At 37.1% G+C, this 19,907-nt stretch overlaps 1 pseudogene across 1 annotated transcript; it reads left to right on the forward strand.

Moving 5' to 3' along the window:
* The first annotated feature begins 3,977 nt into the window (after window positions 1-3,977).
* Window positions 3,978-18,689, forward strand: LOC143597051 (protein DEFECTIVE IN EXINE FORMATION 1-like; annotated as a pseudogene). The gene is made up of 13 exons (XR_013146825.1): window positions 3,978-4,101; window positions 4,570-4,680; window positions 4,791-4,873; window positions 5,372-5,489; window positions 5,579-5,736; window positions 6,401-6,999; window positions 14,207-14,277; window positions 14,347-14,603; window positions 14,678-14,859; window positions 15,449-15,732; window positions 16,751-16,868; window positions 16,950-17,132; window positions 18,203-18,689. The product of XR_013146825.1 is annotated as a protein DEFECTIVE IN EXINE FORMATION 1-like (transcript).
* Window positions 18,690-19,907: the final 1,218 nt, after the last annotated feature.

Raw genomic sequence — 19,907 nt, forward strand, 5'->3', positions numbered from 1 at the left:
TGGTCAATATCGGTTTTGGCCAAACTGATTCGGTTTGGAACTGGTTTGTAAAAGGGAAAAGGATCTCTGTTCAGTTTGAAACCAGTTTCTAAAGGGAAAAGGACCTGCTTGGTTTGAAACAGGTTCGGTTTTTAACATGTTTGCTATTAACCAGTTTTATGGAGATTGCAAACTGATTGTTCGGTTCGGTTTCAACCCATGGTTCCTAGAGAGGTTCGGTTAGGAGCTGGGTATATTTTGTCCATCTTTTAGCAGGTCCTGTGCTGCTCATATTTCATGTGTAAAATGTATGGCTGATGTGTAACATCACGGAAATCTCGAGCCAAAAATGCCAAAATCCAAAGTCAAGGAACCAATTCTGTCAAATTCCAAACTCGAGGGTCAAAAATATAAGTTCTGTTTTCTTGACCTATCGCGATACGCGATGGATCAGAAGAGAGACCCATCGCGTAGCGCGATGGGTTGTCTGTCACGTTTCGACACGTGGCACACGGTGGCACCGTCTGCCGCCACGTGGCAACACGTCCGCCACGTGGTGCAACGCCTGCCACGTGTCGCCACGTGGCAGGTCTACTGGGTGACTCACCTGGCCTACGTCGCGGTACGCGACGGGTGACCAGGAGGCCATCGCGTACCGCGATGAGTTTCCTGAAAATGCCTATAGATAGCAAGTTTGGGATTTCATTTCCCACATCCAAAAATCAGTAGCTCTTTCTCTCTCTAACATCTCACTATCATACCTCGAAGCTCGTGCCCCGATCCCCCGATAAACGTGCCCTCGATTCCTTGATTTCCGTGCCATACCTCGATACTCTTGCCATTTCCCGACGACATTCCAAACAAGAAGGCGTTGCCATCGCGACATCCCGACGATCATCTCAAAATACGTGCCGTGAAGTGTAGTGCCTCGTAAAGCGTGTCAAGGGTGGAGAAATATTGTCGAGAAAGGACAACGAGGAAAGAGTGCTGATCAAGCGGCGACGAAGTGCTGCTCAAAGTGAATAGGGTTGTTAAGCTGAGTAAAAGGTAGGCATAATGCCCGAATAAAATAATAATAAAATATTATAAAGGCTTAACCTTAAAGTCGAAATTATACTCGATGCTTCATAAATAAAAAGAAAGTAAATAACAAAGAAAAGAAAAGAAAGAAATATAAATGTATATATATGTGTGTGATTATATATATTCTTTGTTATGAAATATTATTTAAGTATAATGATTATTCTTAAATAATAAAGAAAAGAATACGTTTCTTAAAGAAGAAGAAGAAACGTAGGGTTTTTTTATAATAAACTAAAGGTTTATAAATATTACTTTTAAACTAAAGGTTTTTAAGTAAAAGAGAATTAAACTAAAGTTTCATCGAGATAAATTAACACTAAAGGTCTTAAGCCGGATTGTATATCCGACTAACAAAAGTTATACTCGTACTATAGGTGCGAGATAGCAAGGGAAAGACCCACGGACGGTGTTGGAAACCGATCCCAATTGAAAAGGTGAATACGCCCCACTTTTACAAACTTGATTTCAAACGAGTCAACTTGATTATGTGAAAAACTTTACGTGATACTAAGTGTCTCTAAAAACATTGTAAATAAGAGTATAATCCTAGCCCTCAGGCTGTAGTATACGTTTGTCTGGATCCTTACATATGTGGTAAAATGCGGTGGGCACATCGCACCACGCTTGGTCACGACCTCCAGCCACGATGGGCCGGACCTAAGTTACGTTCGGGTGAGACTGACCATGTGTATATTTATGGTACCTAAGTTATGTCGAAACGCTGCAGTGTTTTGCTGAGGTGACCTAGTGTAGAGACTCGAGTTTATAATGATATTGTTTAAACTTAATTATTCCTAAGCCAAGATGGGGCGAGACTTACGTGGTCTCGAGGGGTGATTAAGTAAAGAAAATATTTTAAGCGTCAGCATATTCACCAGCATTCGTTGCTGACATATTTTCTAACATTTTGCAGGTAATCAAAAATAGAGCTTGTGAAGACGAAGGGCTCAAGAATCCGATGACTCTGATAATTTTGTTAAAACTTAATTATTAAATGGTGATTTTGTATAATTTATAAACAAGTAAAACTAAACGAGACTTTCGTCTCGTCTTTTGTGTTGTAAATATTTATAATTTCGATCCACATGTTTTTATAAGACTTCCGCTAATAACCGTAACTCTGATTTATTTACAAATGTGGTACCAACTATTGGTCGCACTCCTAGGCCTAAGATGGGGGTGTGACATGATGCTTGGCTATATGTTTGTCTAGACAAAATATTATCAAATATATGTACAAGAACGAATTAATATGACTTAACAAAACAAAAACGCGTACAAACGATTATCGAATAGTTCTCAATATATTATAGAAGAAATGTAACTAAAAAAATCGATTACACGTAACTTGTGTATCTCGTAATAAAATGTTAACCATGTATCATCTATTTATGTTGTTTTCAACTTACTAGTAAAGACATTACCAATTTTAGTTACATTGCAATTATATTGTAAATATGAAACGTAACCAATCATGCTTGACTTGTCAATATTGGCCTCCAAGTTTACCTACTCATGACTTGGAATTCGAAATTACCAACAATCACCCTCTAATTTCTAACTCGAATCAGGTGGATTTTTGTCACCAAACTTATCTCAGTTGATTTGTCTGAAATAACCCAAACTTATCTCCTTTGATCAGTCTTAACCCCCTAGAACTCCTTTACATATATAGTTGTGTTCTTTCGGCTATCCCTAACACGAGTATATTTGTGACCCTGTCCCCAACCATTATCTTCTGTCCTTTTGGACTGCAATTCACAAGTCGGTGATAGCTATTTAATTTTCCTAATTTCATTGTAATTAAACTTGGTATAGTAAGTTAGAGTTAACAATATAAATTGATGATACCGGGTCAAAGTTAACGTTTCATTGTGATAGACACAGATTATGTGTGATAGGAGTTTTCGAGTTATATTTCCTCTGTATGATATTGAAAGAGTTATTCAATAATTGTATGTGTGCGCTTTCGTTTGGTGAGGTATCAAGTTATTCTTGAATTGGTATCCAAGTAATTAAACTCTTGGTGTTTATCGAGCAAAGTCGTGATTGATAAGGAGACTGAAGACCTCGATCAAATTCGTGATTGATTAGAAGGAATCGATCAGGTCGTGATCGAGAAGAACCCCGAGTGTGTTCATTAACTAGATCCTTGGTCGAAGAAGGAACATCATCAAAGTCGTTATGACAAGGAAGGGTTGATTAAGTTGTATAAAAAATCATGATTAGAGTTTGACAAGGCGATTGAGACTCGTCTACTGTGTTCAATCACAATCGTGATCAGAAGGAGCGAAGAAAAGAAGAGCCGATCGAGGAATTCAAATTACTAACAAAAAAGACTGCTTTATTCTAGATGGTAGCTTTTTTCCATAGACCTTGTTTGTTTAGTTTTTGTGTCGTAACCCGATACCGATCAAATTAGTGTTAGCTCGCAGATACACCCTTGGCGCGCTTGAGGAGTGAGGCACTCGAGGCGTTATGGAAAACACCTTATTTTACGTGAGGCAAGAAAAAAACATGAGGCGCCCTGACCAGCGGGTGAGGCGTGAGGCATTTGAGGCGGCGCTTCATTTGATGCAGTCTAAACGAAATTAAAAATGTAACCGCTTTGGCTCATCTGCTTAAAATATTAACATACGTGAAGCTCTCGCCTGGTGGCTTGCGCTTGGGATTTTTTAGACCAAAACGCCTCTTCTTGCCTAAAGCTATTTTAAACCAAGGCTACAACATCACACACACGGGCTTGGCCAACCAGAAAAGTTGTTGAAATGCAGTGCGATTAACGAATGTCCGGAGGCGCCTTCTGTGAATCGAATTGAGGTCTTATAGACTGTTACCAACTCAACTCAACTCTTGTCTTCTCTTCTAGATCGATCTAGCATTCCTTTGATTTTTGTATTAAGATCGATCAAGGTATGAAAATTAGGGTTTTATTTCTGTATCATTTATTCTAATTGGCGGAGAAGAAGAAGCAAAATCCAACAATAATAAGTTTCGTGAACGTGAAGCCACCGATGATAACTTAGGATATCCTAATTTGTAAGTCTCCATTTCTAGCATTTATCGCTCTCTATTATTTCTGATTATAAGGTTATTATTGAGATGATGCATCAGGATTATTATTGTTTTCTAGCTTTACCTTACCTTAGGGCATACTTATCAACGCCAAAAGCCAACTTGTATAAAAATGTTTAAATATATATATATATATATATATATATATATATGTGTGTGTGTGTGTTTTGATTTCTGATGCCTCATGCCTGTGTTTAATAAAGTGAGAAGCTGCAGTTAAGTTGTTCTCAAGTAGGCACTAGGCAGGTACTGTGATATTATTATATTTTGTGTTTTGCCTAAGTTAGAATATAAGAACCGCAAGAATGATAGGGACCTAGAGTTGGTGTAACTTAAAGTGTTATGCTTCTAGCGCTTTTGGTATGTATGTCTAACCATGTACATCGTTATAGTTGGTTCTATAACTAACTCTTACATGTTTTGTGTCTATAGTGATGAGGATGAACTGTTGAATAAACAATGCCCTCAGAATTTGGAGCTAAGATGGCAGACGGAAGTTAGTTCTAGCATATATGCAACACCATTGATCGCTGATATTAACAGGTAAAAAATGTTGGTACTGTCTTCTGAATCTAGCATTATTCCATTTCTGGCTGAAGAATTTGCATCCTGTAATTATTGATTTTTTTTGCGGTGGCATTTCTTTCTCTTAGTGATGGCAAACTTGATGTTGTTGTTCCATCTTTTGTCCACTACCTGGAAGTCTTGGAAGGTTCTGATGGTGACAAAATGCCAGGTGTGTCATTCAGTCAATTTAATTGATTCTGTACTTTAAGTATCTACACTACTATTGTAATTGTCTATATGCAAGTGCATTCACAATAGGATCTTTATCTTTATCTCTTATTAAAGTTTAGAGATTTTTATTTTGAACCTCCATCAGAATCTTAATCTCCATCTCTATATCTAAAACCAAGTTTTATGAATAGCGATTCTCTAAATATACAGATCCACTATGTATGATCTCTATAAATGTTTGTGAGTGTATAAGAAAGAAGAACTAATAATAAAATAAGTGTTTATAGAGATAGAGAATGAGATGTAGTAGGTTAAATAAAGTTTAAAGATTATTTTAAGTTGTATTACATATAAGGAAGTGTATTACATATAATATTAGTTAAGTTGTAATACTTTTACCTTAATAAGTCCTATACCTTTAGTAGCATAAGATGATAAACAAGTAATATGATTACACAATTGAGCTTATAATTATGATTTTTTTATGGTTTTTCAGGGTGGCCCGCTTTCCATCAGTCAACTGTTCACGCGAGTCCACTTTTGTATGATATTGACAAGGATGGTGTGAGAGAAATAGCTTTGGCTACATACAATGGCGAGGTGCTCTTCTTCCGGTACAGGCTTTTTATTAGTTTTTGCAGCATTTTTGTCTTTTTTTCTTTCTATTCAACATCCAATTTACTTTCTTATTTTTTTTATGCAGGGCTTCAGGTTATATGATGTCAGATAAATTAGAGGTTCCTAGACTAAAAGCTAAAAAGGATTGGTATGTGGGGTTGAACCCAGAGCCAGTTGATCACTCTCATCCAGATGTTCACGATGATCAACTTATTCAAGAGGCTGCTTTGCACTCCATACCTCGTATGTCTTTTGTTTTATTAAGGTTTTATACAATAATCATGGAAAATTGTTTAGATCTTGTGATTGAGTAAATGTTTTTTTATCCACTTTACGACAATACATTCTTTTCAAGATTGTTGATTCTTAGCGCATGTTTCTTAATCTTGTACCTGTCTCAAAGTGTCACTTGACTAGTTTGTAGTTACTTTTTGTCAACTGGGTTGTTGACTATGTCGAAAGCTGCACCGCAGGTGGTTGGACGCATGTTACAATTGCAAAATAAATATATTTATTTTACTACTAGAGTGGACCAAAGGCAATTTTTACTCAATTTTATAGGACCAAATAATTATTATTTTAAAGGAAGGATATAATCACTGTATAGTTATGCATATGTTAATCAAGTTCTATGTTGATTTGTTTTTATTTAAAGATTTTGTTGCATACTAATATGCAGGTAACTATTATGTAAATTCCACTTGCTATCTCTTTTGTGGTCAATGTATTTTTTGTATCTTCTATTCAGCAGTCATCTATGGTTAACCTTAATTAGTCTTAAAGATAAATTAGTTTGATTAATAAGGAATTTAACTGTTTTTTAGATATTATCATAATCATTAAAACAAAAAATTGTGAACTGTACCAGAGATATCTAACCAGCCTACTTTTGTAAACATTTCCACAGCCCCTACAAGAGCTAACCATACATCTGGTTTGGAGGAGCATAAGGAGACAAAGACTGAAATACCCCTGAAACCTGAATCACAAAATACTACAAAAAGTACTTTATTAGATGAACATGTTAAAAGTTCACATAATGACAGTGAAGCTAGTACAGATTCATTGGAAAATAAGGGTAGCAATAATGCAGGAAATAAAACTAGCCCACATATCGAGTTGCCAAACGGCAGCAATAATGCAGAAAATAAAACTAGCCCACATATCGAGTTGCCTCAAAATATATCAACAAATATATTAGAAAATGTACAAGGTGCTAATAATGAAACAAAGACTGGAAGACGGCTTCTAGAAGAAAAACTACAGGAGAACAATGACCAAAAAGATGTTCGTGCTGCAACTGTTGAAAATGATGAAGGCCTTGAAGCTGATGCTGACGCGTCTTTCGATATGCTCCGTGACAATGATGAGCTGGCAGATGAGTACAACTATGACTATGATGATTATGTTGATGAAACAATGTGGGGAGATGAAGAGTGGAATGAAGCACAACATGAGGCATCTCAAAGCTATGTGCATGTTGATTCACACATTTTGTGTACTCCTGTAAGTCATTAATGTCATTAGTTAAGCAATCTTAGGTGGGGGTGTGCATGGGTCGGTTTTGGGCTCAAATTGAACCAAAAACCCAAAATTCGGCTTTTTAAATTTTTGAAAACATTCGATTTTGTTTAGTTTTCTTTTCGGTTTTCCGTTTGAGTTTTATCAATTGTGCTTGAAATTTTTGGAATGAAAAAAATTGGACTACAATAATGAATTTGTGCCTAACTCCTTTCTGTTAAAGTGCTAATGATTAAATGGTTAAAATATTTGGGATTTTACTGTGTAAGTTTGTTTGTTTATATATTACTTAACATTCAAAAATGACATTCATACATTAGGTTTGGTTTTACCATTTGGGCTTGAAATTTTTAGACTGAAAAAAATGGACTAAAACATTGTAACGAATTTAGGCCTAAATCTTTTTGTATTTAATGATAAATTGATTATTCTACATCTGGCCTAAAATGTTTGGGATTTTGCAATGTATGTTTGTTTGCTTATATATTACTTAACATTCACAAATTAAAATGAAAATTCATACGTTTGGTTCTTTTTTCGGTTTTAATAATCATGAAAAGTCAACCCCAAACTAAAAATTCAGTGTTTATAAAAACATATAACCAAACTATTGATTTTTGTTTGGGTTTGGTTTTTTCGGTTATTTTGGTTACATGTACGCCCATAGATGAGATTGGGACCGTACCCGTACTTGTACCCGAAAGTACCCGTACCTAAAATTAGTAAATCTTGGTACCCATACCCGTACCCGAATTTTATGGTACGAGTACGGGTACATGTACTTTGGGTACGGTACTCGCTTCGTACCCCTTTGTTCTTTTTTAAAAAAAATCTCCACTAAACTAGGTATCGGTAACGGTATGGTACCGACAATCAATTATCTATAATACCAAAACCGTAATACCACAACCAAAACCATAATACCCGCAACCAAAAACATAATACCAAAACTAAAAATGAAACAAATCAACTATAGTATAAAATCCATTCAAAATCAAGTAATGAATACCAAAACATACAAAGTATCCAAAAAAGATATCAAAATGTTTAAAACTAAATTAACTTATACAAAGAAAGTTAACATTACTATAGATGGGAGGAGGGGTAGAGGCTGACCTAAATTGACTTGGGATGAGAGGATTAGACATGATTTGCTAGACCTAAACCTCTCCGAGGACATGGTTGAGGATAGGAATTCTTGGAGACGTAGAATTAGAGTTAAGGATTTTTAGGGAGAAAGGAATACCTTAGGGGCTTCTCTTTACTTTAGTTTTGGTCACACACCATTATGTTATTTTCTTTTCATATATTATGTATTTTTATCTATTTATGTATTAGTATTATTATTTTCACTACGTGCTATTTGTTAGGTTCGGAGTCACACACAAACACGAATACAATAGTAAAACCGAAAGAATAAACGAAAGAGACACAAGGATTTAAGTGGTTCGGTCACGGTGTATGACCTACGTCCACTGTCGATAACTAGGGTTTTCTTATTATTGAGTGATACAAACTTACAAGTACAGGAGAGAATATATAGACTAGACAATTAGGGTTTAACCCTTTAACTAAACTGGGCCTGATTAGAGCTTTTGGGCTTGGCCAAAACTCAAACAGCTTAATCTCCTAATTCTGTCTATTCGTCTAAACCGGACCCGACCCATGATGGATCGGAGACCACAACATAACAATCTCCCACTTGGGCTTCGAGACATCTTCTCTAAACCACCACTTGGATGCGTCAAACATTTCAACCTGCTCCCATTTGGAGACGTAAAATGTCTTCACCTGCATTGCCTTGTACATGTAAAATAAAACCCATCTGGTTTTGCACCTCCTAGTTACCCTTCGCCTTCTCAACATTATTCCTGAAGGCCTGCTGAAGCTCTGCACAGCTTCAGCTTATCCAGCATCACCGGCTTGGTGAACATATCTGCTGGATTCTTAGCACCTGAGATATTTTTCAAACTGAAAACACCATCACTGATCAAATCTCTGACAAAGTGATATCTCCTCCCGATGTGCTTAGTCTTCGAATGATAGACTGGATTCTTCGCAAGTTTCACTGCACTCTCATTGTCACAATATAAGAAGAACTCTGCCTGTTTCTTTCCCAACTCTTCAAGAAAAGTTCTCAACCATACTAATTCTTTACTTGCTTCGGCTGCTGCCATATATTCTGCCTCAGTGGTTGATAAAGCAACACTTTTCTGAAGTCTGGACATCCAACATACTGCTGTTCCCCCAACTGTGAAAACATAACCAGTAGTGCTTTTAAACGTCTTCTTACATCCACCCAGATCAGCATCTGAATAACCCCTGAGAATTGTATCATTCCCCTTAAAACATAACCCCAAACTGGAAGTACCCTTTAAGTATCTGAGTAACCATTTCACCGCTTCCCAATGTTCCTTTCCCGGATCCGACATAAAACGACTAACTACCCCGACAGCATGAGCAATGTCTGGCCGTGTACAAACCATGGCGTACATGAGACTGCCAACAGCAGATGCATACGGAACTTTAGCCATCTCTGTTCTTTCTTCCTCTGTTCTGGGAGACTGGTCTTTGGTAAGTTTGAAATGACTTCCCAGAGGTGTGTTTCTCGGTTTAGTCTTCTCATCATTCATCCTGAATCTTTCTAACACTTTCCCTATGTATTTCTCTTGGGATAGTGTTATGGAGCCATCTTTCTTTCTGGATATACTCATCCCCAAAATCTGTTTGGCTGGACCAAGATCTTTCATCTCAAATTCATCAGACAACTGTTTCTTCAACTTGCGAATCTCCTTCATATCAGATCCTGCAATTAACATATCATCTACATAAAGAAGTAGAATGATATATGAGCCTTTAAACTTCTTTAAGTAGCAGCAATGGTCGGCCTCGCATTTCTTGTACCCAGTTCTCACCATAAAATCATCAAACTTTAGGTACCATTGCCTAGGTGTCTGCTTCAGACCATACAAGCTTTTCTTCAATTTGCAGACCCATTTTTCTTTCCCGGCAACCTGAAATCCCTCAGGTTGTGCCATATAGATCTCCTCGTCAAGATCACCATGTAAAAATGCTGTCTTAACATCTAATTGCTCTAGATGTAAATTTTCTGCAGCAACAATACTTAAGATCAATCTGATGGTGGTCATCTTCACAACTGGAGAGAATATTTCATTATAATCAATTCCTTTCTTTTGCTGGAAACCCTTGACCACTAAACGAGCTTTGTATCGTTTAGACCCATCATGTTCTTCCTTGACTCTATAGACCCATTTATTCTGTAGAACTCTTTTATCTGGTGGAAACTTGGTTAAAACCCATGTCTGGTTTTTACTCAAAGAGTTCATCTCCTCCTTCATAGCATGCTCCCACTGGAGCGAATCTTTCAACTTAAGTGCTTCATAATAACTCTCTGGCTCACCATTTTCAGTTAAAAGGAGATAATTAACTGAAGGTTTGTAACGTACCGGCTGTTTAGAAACTCTGGTTGACCTCCTAACCCAGTGCTGAGGCGGGTCAGGTTCTTGTGGAGACTGTTCATCCTCAGACTCTGAACTCCCACTGTCAGAGACTCCCTCTGACTCTTCATTTCCACCAATATCATCATCTTCAAATTCAGGAACTGTGGTTTCTTCAGTTTCTGTCTCGGGTTCGGTAGCTGACTCAACTGTCTTTTTCTGAGCATCAATTTCATATTCAACCTGCTCTTTCTGAACCCTTGATTTTGAAGTGTTTCTATCTTTGTATAACTCAGCCTCATTAAAAGTTGCATGCTTGCTTCTGACTACTTTTCTGCTTTCTAAATCCCAAAGCCTGTAGCCCATTTCGTTTGACCCATATCCAATGAAAACATATTTTTTAGCTTTAGCATCAAGCTTGTCATTTTTCACTAGATCATAAGCGCTACACCCAAAGACTTTCAAATGCTTATAATCTGCAGCTTTACCTTTCCACTCTTCTTCTGGTGTCTTGAAACCCAGCGGTACTGACAATCCCCGGTTAATTAAATAAGCTGCAGTATTAACTGCATCTGCCCAGAACGTCTTTGGAAGCCCGGCATTAAGTCTCATACTTCTTGCCCTTTCATTTAACGTCCTGTTCATTCGTTCTGCCACTCCATTTTGTTGAGGAGTGCCAGGGACTGTAAAGATCATCCGAATACCGTACTCTTCACAATAATCACGGAATTCTTTGCTAACGTATTCACCACCGTTATCCGACTTCAAGCATTTCACCTTCAAATCAGTTTCCAATTCAACAGCAGTTTTCCATTTCTTAAAAGTATCAAAAACATCAGATTTATTTTTAAGAAAGTAAACCCATACCTTGCGTGTCGAATCATCAATGAAGGTGACATAATAGTGCGATCCTCCCAAAGAAGAGACTGAAGTTGGTCCATAGACATCAGAGTGAATAAGCTCCAATTTCTGAGCTTTCGGTTGTTTTCCGGTCTTCACAAAAGATACTTTCTTCTTTTTACCGAAAACACATGGTTCACAAAATTCAGATTCAACCTTCTTCAGTTCTGGAATTTTTCCTCTAGCAACGAGCATTTTCATCCCTTTTTCACTCATGTGGCCGAGTCGTTGGTGCCACAAACTAGACTGACTCGGTCCACTGGTCACTGCATTTACCCCATCAGCTGGAATTTCAACCATGTATAAAGTGCCCTTCTTTTTACCTCTGGCGATCACAAGATTCCCTTTCACAACTTTCCATTTACCCCCACCAAACATAACATCATATTCTTGGTCATCTAACTGCCCAACAGAAATTAGCTTTCTTCTAAGGCTAGGAACGACCCGAACATCCTTTAGAGTCCATGAGGTGCCCAATGAAGTTTTTAGTTCAATATCCCCCATCCTCGTGATATCAACAGCATGATTATTAGCCAAACGAACTTTACCAAAATTACCTGTTCGGAGATTCTTCATCTTCTTCGTGCCATAAGTGGCATGAAAAGATGCACCAGAATCCATAATCCATGAATCTGTTGATTCTTCAACACAGCAGATAAGAGTCTCTTCTGAACCTTCTGAATCATCTGAACCGGTGGCCAGATTAACTTCCTTCTTAGATTCTTTCTTTTCTTTTGAAATTGAGGGGTTAGGGCATTGGTTTCTAAAATGCCCCATTTCTTTGCAATTCCAACACTCAATGTCTTTTCTGGGCTTTGACTGACTTCTTCTTCTAGACTTTGACCTACCCCTGCCATTACCTTTCTCTCTTCTCCTACCTCTCCCTTCGGTGCTCAATATAGAACTAGATGTCTCACCAGAATTCCTTCTTCTTATGTCCTCCCCTAAAATCAAATCCCGGACTCCTTCAAAAGTAAGCTTAGTATTCCCAGAAGAACTACTAACTGCAGTAACAGTCCCTGACCAACTTTCGGGTAACGAGGATAACAAGAGTAACGCTTGAACTTCATCATCAAACTTGATATCAACAGAAGACAAACGAGAAATAATAGTGTTGAAGTCATTAACATGAGAGGTAACAGATGCCCCTTCCTTCATTCTGGTGTTAACTAGCTGTCTAATCAGAAATACCTTGTTTGATGCAGAAGGCTTTTCATACATATTTGACAAGGCTTTCATAAGACCATACGTGGTAGTTTCATTTACAATATTGAATGCCACATTCTTAGCTAGTGAGAGTCTAATAACAGCTATGGCTTTTCTGTCAAGTACCTTCCACTCATCATCTTTCATACTTTCCGGTTTCCTCTCTTCTAGTGCTTCCATTAAGTCTTTCTGACATAGCAAATCCTCAATTTGCATTTTCCACCATCCAAAATCCTGACCATCAAACTTCTCAATCTTGATCTTTCCGTCCTCAGCCATTATCCAAACTGAGTTTTGATTACAGCAAACAACCAAACTACCCAAGGAATAAAAGGACTGGAAACTGATCAGAAAAAACGAACCAGCAGCTGCGGAACCCTAATTAGCGGCGGCGGACTGTAGCGGCGGCGGCGGTACTGTAGCGGCGGCGCGGGTACTGTAGCGGCGGCGGTACTGTAGCAGCGGCAGCGGTACTGTAGCAGCGGCGGTGGAACTTTAGCAGCGGAGCAGCGGCGGCGGAACTGTGTGTATAATCGAGAACCAGGCTCTGATGCCAATTGTTAGGTTCGGAGTCACACACAAACACGAATACAATAGTAAAACCGAAAGAATAAACGAAAGAGACACAAGGATTTAAGTGGTTCGGTCACGGTGTATGACCTACGTCCACTGTCGATAACTAGGGTTTTCTTATTATTGAGTGATACAAACTTACAAGTACAGGAGAGAATATATAGACTAGACAATTAGGGTTTAACCCTTTAACTAAACTGGGCCTGATTAGAGCTTTTGGGCTTGGCCAAAACTCAAACAGCTTAATCTCCTAATTCTGTCTATTCGTCTAAACCGGACCCGACCCATGATGGATCGGAGACCACAACATAACACTATTATTAATTATATTACCGTTGAACTTTGATTTCCTATTATATTCCCTCATACATATGTTTTTTTTAGACCCTGTCTCTCTGGAAGCCACCTCTCCATCCCATTGGATAGAGGTACGGTGTGCCTATATCCCACCCTCCCCAGACCCTACTTATAACTTTGCTATTGGTGGGATTCCACTGGGTATGATTGATTGATTGATTGAAAGAAAGTCAACATTCGTTTAATCTTCGTTAGTCATCTTTCCATTTTCCCTTTTCCTTTTCTTTGTTTATTGCTTCCTCAATTTCTATAGAAAAACAAGAGAGAAAGTTAATACATGTTATTTTATGATATACACAATTACACATACATGAAATAAAAATATACGAATACACAATATATGAATATACACATATAGATTGAGAAGGAACTTATTCAACTAATATATATTAGGTTTTGAAAATCCCGCTTGAAAGTTAAGTCATGAGTGTTGGAAACCTAATAAAAGCCCCTACATATTCTAAACGGGTACCAGTACCCGTAATACCCGTACTTGTACCCGTACCTGTACCCGAAAGTAACCGTACTTATAATCAGTAAATTTGGGTACTCATACCCGTACCCAATAGATGCGTACAAGTACATGTACGGGTATTCGGGAAAAAAATCTCATCCCTATGTACACCTCTAATCTTAGATTATGTGATACTGGAATGAATTAGGAATTATGAGTTATGCCCGTTTCTTGTTATTTTCAGGTGATAGCTGATATTGATAAGGATGGGGTTTCAGAAATGATTGTTGCAGTCTCATATTTCTTTGACCAGGAGTGAGCGTCATCTTATAATGTCTGTGTTATAATCATAGTTGCTCTTTTGACCATTGTAACCTTTTACAGATACTATGATAACCCAGAGCGTGTGAAGGAACTTGGTGGTATTGAAATTGGAAAATATGTTGGTGGTGGAATTGTCGTTTTTAACCTTGAGACCAAACAAGTTAAGTGGACTGCTGAGTTGGATATAAGTACAGATACTGCCAAATACCGTGCGTATATATATTCATCTCCAACGGTGGTTGATTTGGATGGTGATGGATACCTAGACATCCTTGTTGGCACATGTTATGGTCTATTTTATGTCCTCGACCATAAAGGTAATACAGTTATTTATTGAGATATTAATAAGTAAAGTATCTTAGTTATAATTTTTATATTGATTATAATTCAGGCAAGGTAAGAGAGAAGTTTCCTCTTGAGATGGCTGAAATCCAAGGAGGTGTAATAGCTGCTGATATTAATGATGATGGGAAGATTGAATTGGTTACTACTGATACACACGGAAACGTTGCTGCGTGGACCCCACAAGGTGTAGAAATTTGGGAAGCCCATCTTAAGAGCTTAATTTCTCAGGTAACCAAAAATGGATGGGCCATACTTAAATGTGTCAGACCCGCTTAAAATTGTGCCGTGTTGAGTCATGTTTCAGGTTTACTCGTTTTATGATCATTTATGAATTTATGAATATGAGTACTATATACTGACTTGAAACAGTTTAAACAGTTAATTAATGTGACTCAGATGAAGCTTTTTTTTTTTTTTTTTTCAATTGGTGTCCTTTTAATTGTTTTTGTTTCTTCAGTTTTCATTTCCATTAGCAAACTTGGGTTTGCATATATAGCCTAGGTCAAGATTATAAGAAGCAAATGGAAATGACACTTTATAGAAGTTATAAGTAAAGAGGAAAAGTTATAAATCAAACACTTTATACTTTACTTTTCATCTTTAAAATCTAAATATTATCTTTTTTTTAAAATCCTTTAACGGGTCTACAAGCCAACTCACTTATTAAACTTGTCATGTCCTTGTTGACCCATTTTTAAAACGGGTCGTGTCAACCGACCCAAAACCTATTTTTTTAGTGTCGTGTCAGGAATTGCCGCTCCTAGTTGATATTGGCCAGACTGGGTTGTCTCCGTAACACATTTTTGTCTATTTCTAGGGTGCAACTGTTGGTGATGTGGATGGAGACGGGCACACGGATGTGGTGGTTCCAACAATATCAGGAAACATTTATGTTCTTAGTGGAAAAGATGGCTCGTTTGTGCGTCCGTATCCATACCGAACTCACGGGAGAGTGATGAATCAAGTCTTGTTAGTTGATTTGAGCAAACGAAGGGAAAAGAAGAAAGGTCTTACAATTGTGACAACATCATTTGATGGTTACTTGTATCTCATTGATGGGCCCACTTCGTGTGCTGATGTTGTGGATATTGGTGAAACATCGTAAGTCTTTCTTTCTTAAGGTTGTTATGTTTTATATATGGTCAAACAGGTAAAAGTAAACCACAAAAAACAAAATGTGTCAAAACTATAACGATTCTAAAATTACCCATTTTGACAAAAACTTGACGAGTTGACGTGTTATTACTCAACCCACTTGACTATGTCTGTAAACGAACGAATGAACGCAAACAAAGCATACATGTATCTGTTTGCTAACTTTTAACTTAACAAACGATTGAACACAAACAATTAAACGATTGTGGTTTTCTTGTTCTGTTTTTTCGTTAAGAAAATGAATCTATTCGTTTACGGTATGAACGTAAACGAACAAATATAATTGAACTTAGATGAATGAACGTGTCTAAGCTTTCACTATATAAAAGTAAATGTGAAAAACAATTTGTTGGGTCTAAAAAATTATGAAAAACTAGACTAAATTGTAACGGGTTTAAAAGTTTAGTTGAATGTATTAACGAACCTAACGAACAAACTTAAAAATAAGTAAACTAACAACATAAATGAAAATAAATGAACAAACATAAATGAATTTAAATGAACGCGTGTAAACAGATGCTCATGAACATACATGAATGAATGGGACATGTGTTCGTGTTCGTTCGTTTAACTAAATGAACAGAATATATTTTTCATGTTCGTTTGTATATTAATTAAGTCAATGCATATAAACGAACTTCCCGCAATGGTTCACGAATTGTTCATTGAACGTTTGGTTCGTTTACAGGCCTACACTTAATTCATCAATTCTCCCACTGCAAATCACAATGGGCACTTAACTTAAAAATACTCGATACTAGTTGTACTGTAACACCCCCAGTAAATCTTACTGCTGTACATTATTCTTTTATTGCAGAATTATCTCTAAACATAGATTCCCATCTTCGTTTTCTGATATTAATCTTAAAAAAGATGAATTGCTAAGAATTTATGCTTTGCTGGTTGGCATATGTTATATTTCTTGTAAAGTTTAGCTAAAACTGGTGAATCGTAAAATGAACAGATATAGCATGGTGTTGGCTGACAATGTTGACGGTGGAGACGATCTTGATCTTATTGTGACAACTATGAATGGCAATGTGTTTTGTTTTTCAACCCCTGCGCCACATCATCCTCTCAAGGCATGACATGATTTTTGTTATCGTGTTACTCTTTCGATTTTTTGATTTTTAATATTCTCATTTTATGTTTTGCTTTGTTAGGCGTGGAGATCACATAATCAAGGACGGAACAATGTTGCAGCTCGTGTTGACCGTGAAGGTGTTTATGTTACACCTTCTTCTAGAACATTCCGGGATGAAGAAGGAAAACATTTTTGGGTTGATATAGAGATTGTAGATAAACACAGGGTACCATCTGGATATCAAGCCCCGTATAATGTCACGGTAATTTTGACTTTTTTTAGGAATGCAACTTTGGCCATTTGTATTGGTCAACTGGACTAGAGGTGGCAATATTGACTCATTTTGGTTATACTTAGCCTTTAATATGGTATAAGATAGTTGAAAATTTGAAATTGGCTAAAATGAATATTCGAATTAATATACTAAGAAGCTGGATTCAAATTCGAAATTCAATATCGCATACAATTCTAAATCGATTTGATATCAGCCTTTTTTTTAACTTTTATTTTAGTAGGCCCAAACAATTGGACATTGGTTATTGGGCTGGATAATGAATTAAGAGACCCAAGTGTCATTAAATGTTTAATTTTGTGCCTGTGTATGCGTGTGTGCGCGTGCATATATAAGTATCAAAAGTAAAAAAAGTATTATTTGTATTCGAATCCACAATTATAAATATGTTTTAGTTTCGAAATTTGAAAATCGAATTTGAACCTTTTAATATGAATTCGATTCGAATCGAGTTTTGAGTATGATTCGAATACTGAAGACCCCCAATGCATAAAATGGAAACCTGTTGGATAAAATAATTTTGGTGGTTTATTATATTCATAGTTTATCTTAAGCTTTTAAAATGATTTTGTTGAGAATATATTATATTCATGATTTATCTGATATATATATTTTTTGGATAAAATGATTTTGGTGGTTTCTGCTTTGTAGATAAACTTCTTGACGTCGACGCTTTTGACTATTTTTTTTAGTCAACTATTCTTTCGTACGCTCAACTGTTATATGTATTTAACCTGATTGAACCTGTTCATAATTAAACCATTATATATAAAAGTAAACATGATTGGACCCTGGGTTGAATCTTCGAACCTGTTTAGCTAAACGGGTCGTGTTGTATCAACCCGGGATGTTTATAGGTTGACCTGTTTAACCTGTTTTTTATTTAAATGTAGTTTATGTAATAAAAATTTTAAAACTAAAAAGGAAATAGACATGATTTTATATCTAATGTAACTGTCTTATATAAATTTGCATTTTTTATTTGTTGTAAAATGTAAAATCAAAGTACTGATTGGTTTTTCTTGCTTCAAACGTTTCAGACATCGTTATTAGTTCCTGGAAACTACCAAGGAGAAAGAACAATCAAAAGCAGCCAGATTTATGACAAACCTGGAAAATACGGGATAAAGTTGCCTACAGTCGGTGTTAGAACGACAGGAACAGCAGTGGTGGTGGAGATGACAGACAAGAACGGGTTATACTTCTCTGATGAGTTCTCTTTAACCTTTCATCTCCATTATTACAAACTGCTAAAATGGCTTCTCATGCTCCCGATGATTGGCATGTTTGCTGTTCTTGTTATCTTCCGCCCTCAAGAGTCGGTTCCATTACCATCCTTCTCACGCAACACTGACTTATAAAAAGGTTGTTTTTTTGTGTAGACTGGATGATGTTGAATCTAGTTTTGAGTTAAAAGAGTTGTGATAAGCAGTTAATTGTTCAGTTTTAGATATATGAGGTTTCAGATGGGGACTTTGTTTAAAGGAAATTGGTATTTATTTAGACCTTTTTGCTTTCAATCTTCAATTCATGGTTAATAGTTAGTAGAATTGTAACCGAACCGGTTTCTACCAAACTGGTTCCCAAACTGCCGGTTCGTATAGCGGTTTGGGTTATTGACAATCCAACCGGTTTTAAAACCACCCGAACCGGTTTGGGTCAGGTTGGGTGGTTCTATGCTTAAACCAAACCGGTTGGTTTGTCCATTAGCAAACATAACGAAAACGTGATTTCAATCCAAACCTTTTTTTTTTAACAAACCGAACATAACTAAAACGTGATTTCAATCCATGTATTGATGGTGAAATATAGAAAAGAGTTAAGTGTCATTTTAGTACCTGTGGTTTGTTTAATTACGCAACTTTAGTACTAATTTTGAATTTATTGCAAATGAATACCTCACTTTTCTAAAACTTGCAACTTTAGTACTTTTTTTAACTCTGTCTATTTTACACGTTAAGTCAGGGGTGCTATGGTAAATTCATTAATTTTTTTTCTTTTTCTTTTTCCTCTTTTTTCCCTGTCTTCTTCTACTCCATCTTTCCCCTTCATTCGCCATTCTACCCCTCTCCAGTCTCCACATCTTCCCCACCACCACCACCTCTATCTCTCTCTCCGATCACCATTTCCGGTGAGATACCACAACATCTCCATTTAAATCCACACCCACCCCATTTAAAAAGCTTACTGTCGGAACCCCCCATCACCACCTAATCAGCCGCCACAGCCCGCAGCCAACCAGTTCCACCACATCCCATACCCACTTGTAGAACCTACACAATCACCACGACAACCCAGAAACCATCGTTGACCAGCCGCCACCAACCCTACCCTTACCACCAATAACATCTTATGAGAATGCAAAAGAACTTCGGGTAAACTCTTAGTCTGCAACCTCAAGAATAAATGGAATGCGATTTATGTGGAATGTAAGGATTGGAGATAAGTTCACAGGGGACGGGGTAGCCTCAAGTGTTGTTTATTGGATTTTTGGGGTTTGGATTTGGGGATTTAGGGTTTGCTTGGATTTAAGGAAAATATTTTTAAAAGAGAAAAGTGGAAAGATGGAGTAGAAGATAGGGAAAAAAGAGGAAAAAGAAAAAGAAAAAAAATTAATGAATTTACCATAGTACCTGTTGGTGCATTTTGTGGCCGTCGCTATGCAATTCTGACCAGCGGATCGCCACAGGCGAAGTTAGCACAACTTCGCCTTAGGCGAAGTTAGAACAACTTCGCCAACGGCGA

The sequence above is a fragment of the Bidens hawaiensis genome, unplaced genomic scaffold, assembly GCF_021521415.1.
Source record: "Bidens hawaiensis isolate Kalapana, Puna unplaced genomic scaffold, B.hawaiensis_p1.1 tig00047518_1, whole genome shotgun sequence".
Classification (NCBI taxonomy): domain Eukaryota; kingdom Viridiplantae; phylum Streptophyta; class Magnoliopsida; order Asterales; family Asteraceae; genus Bidens; species Bidens hawaiensis.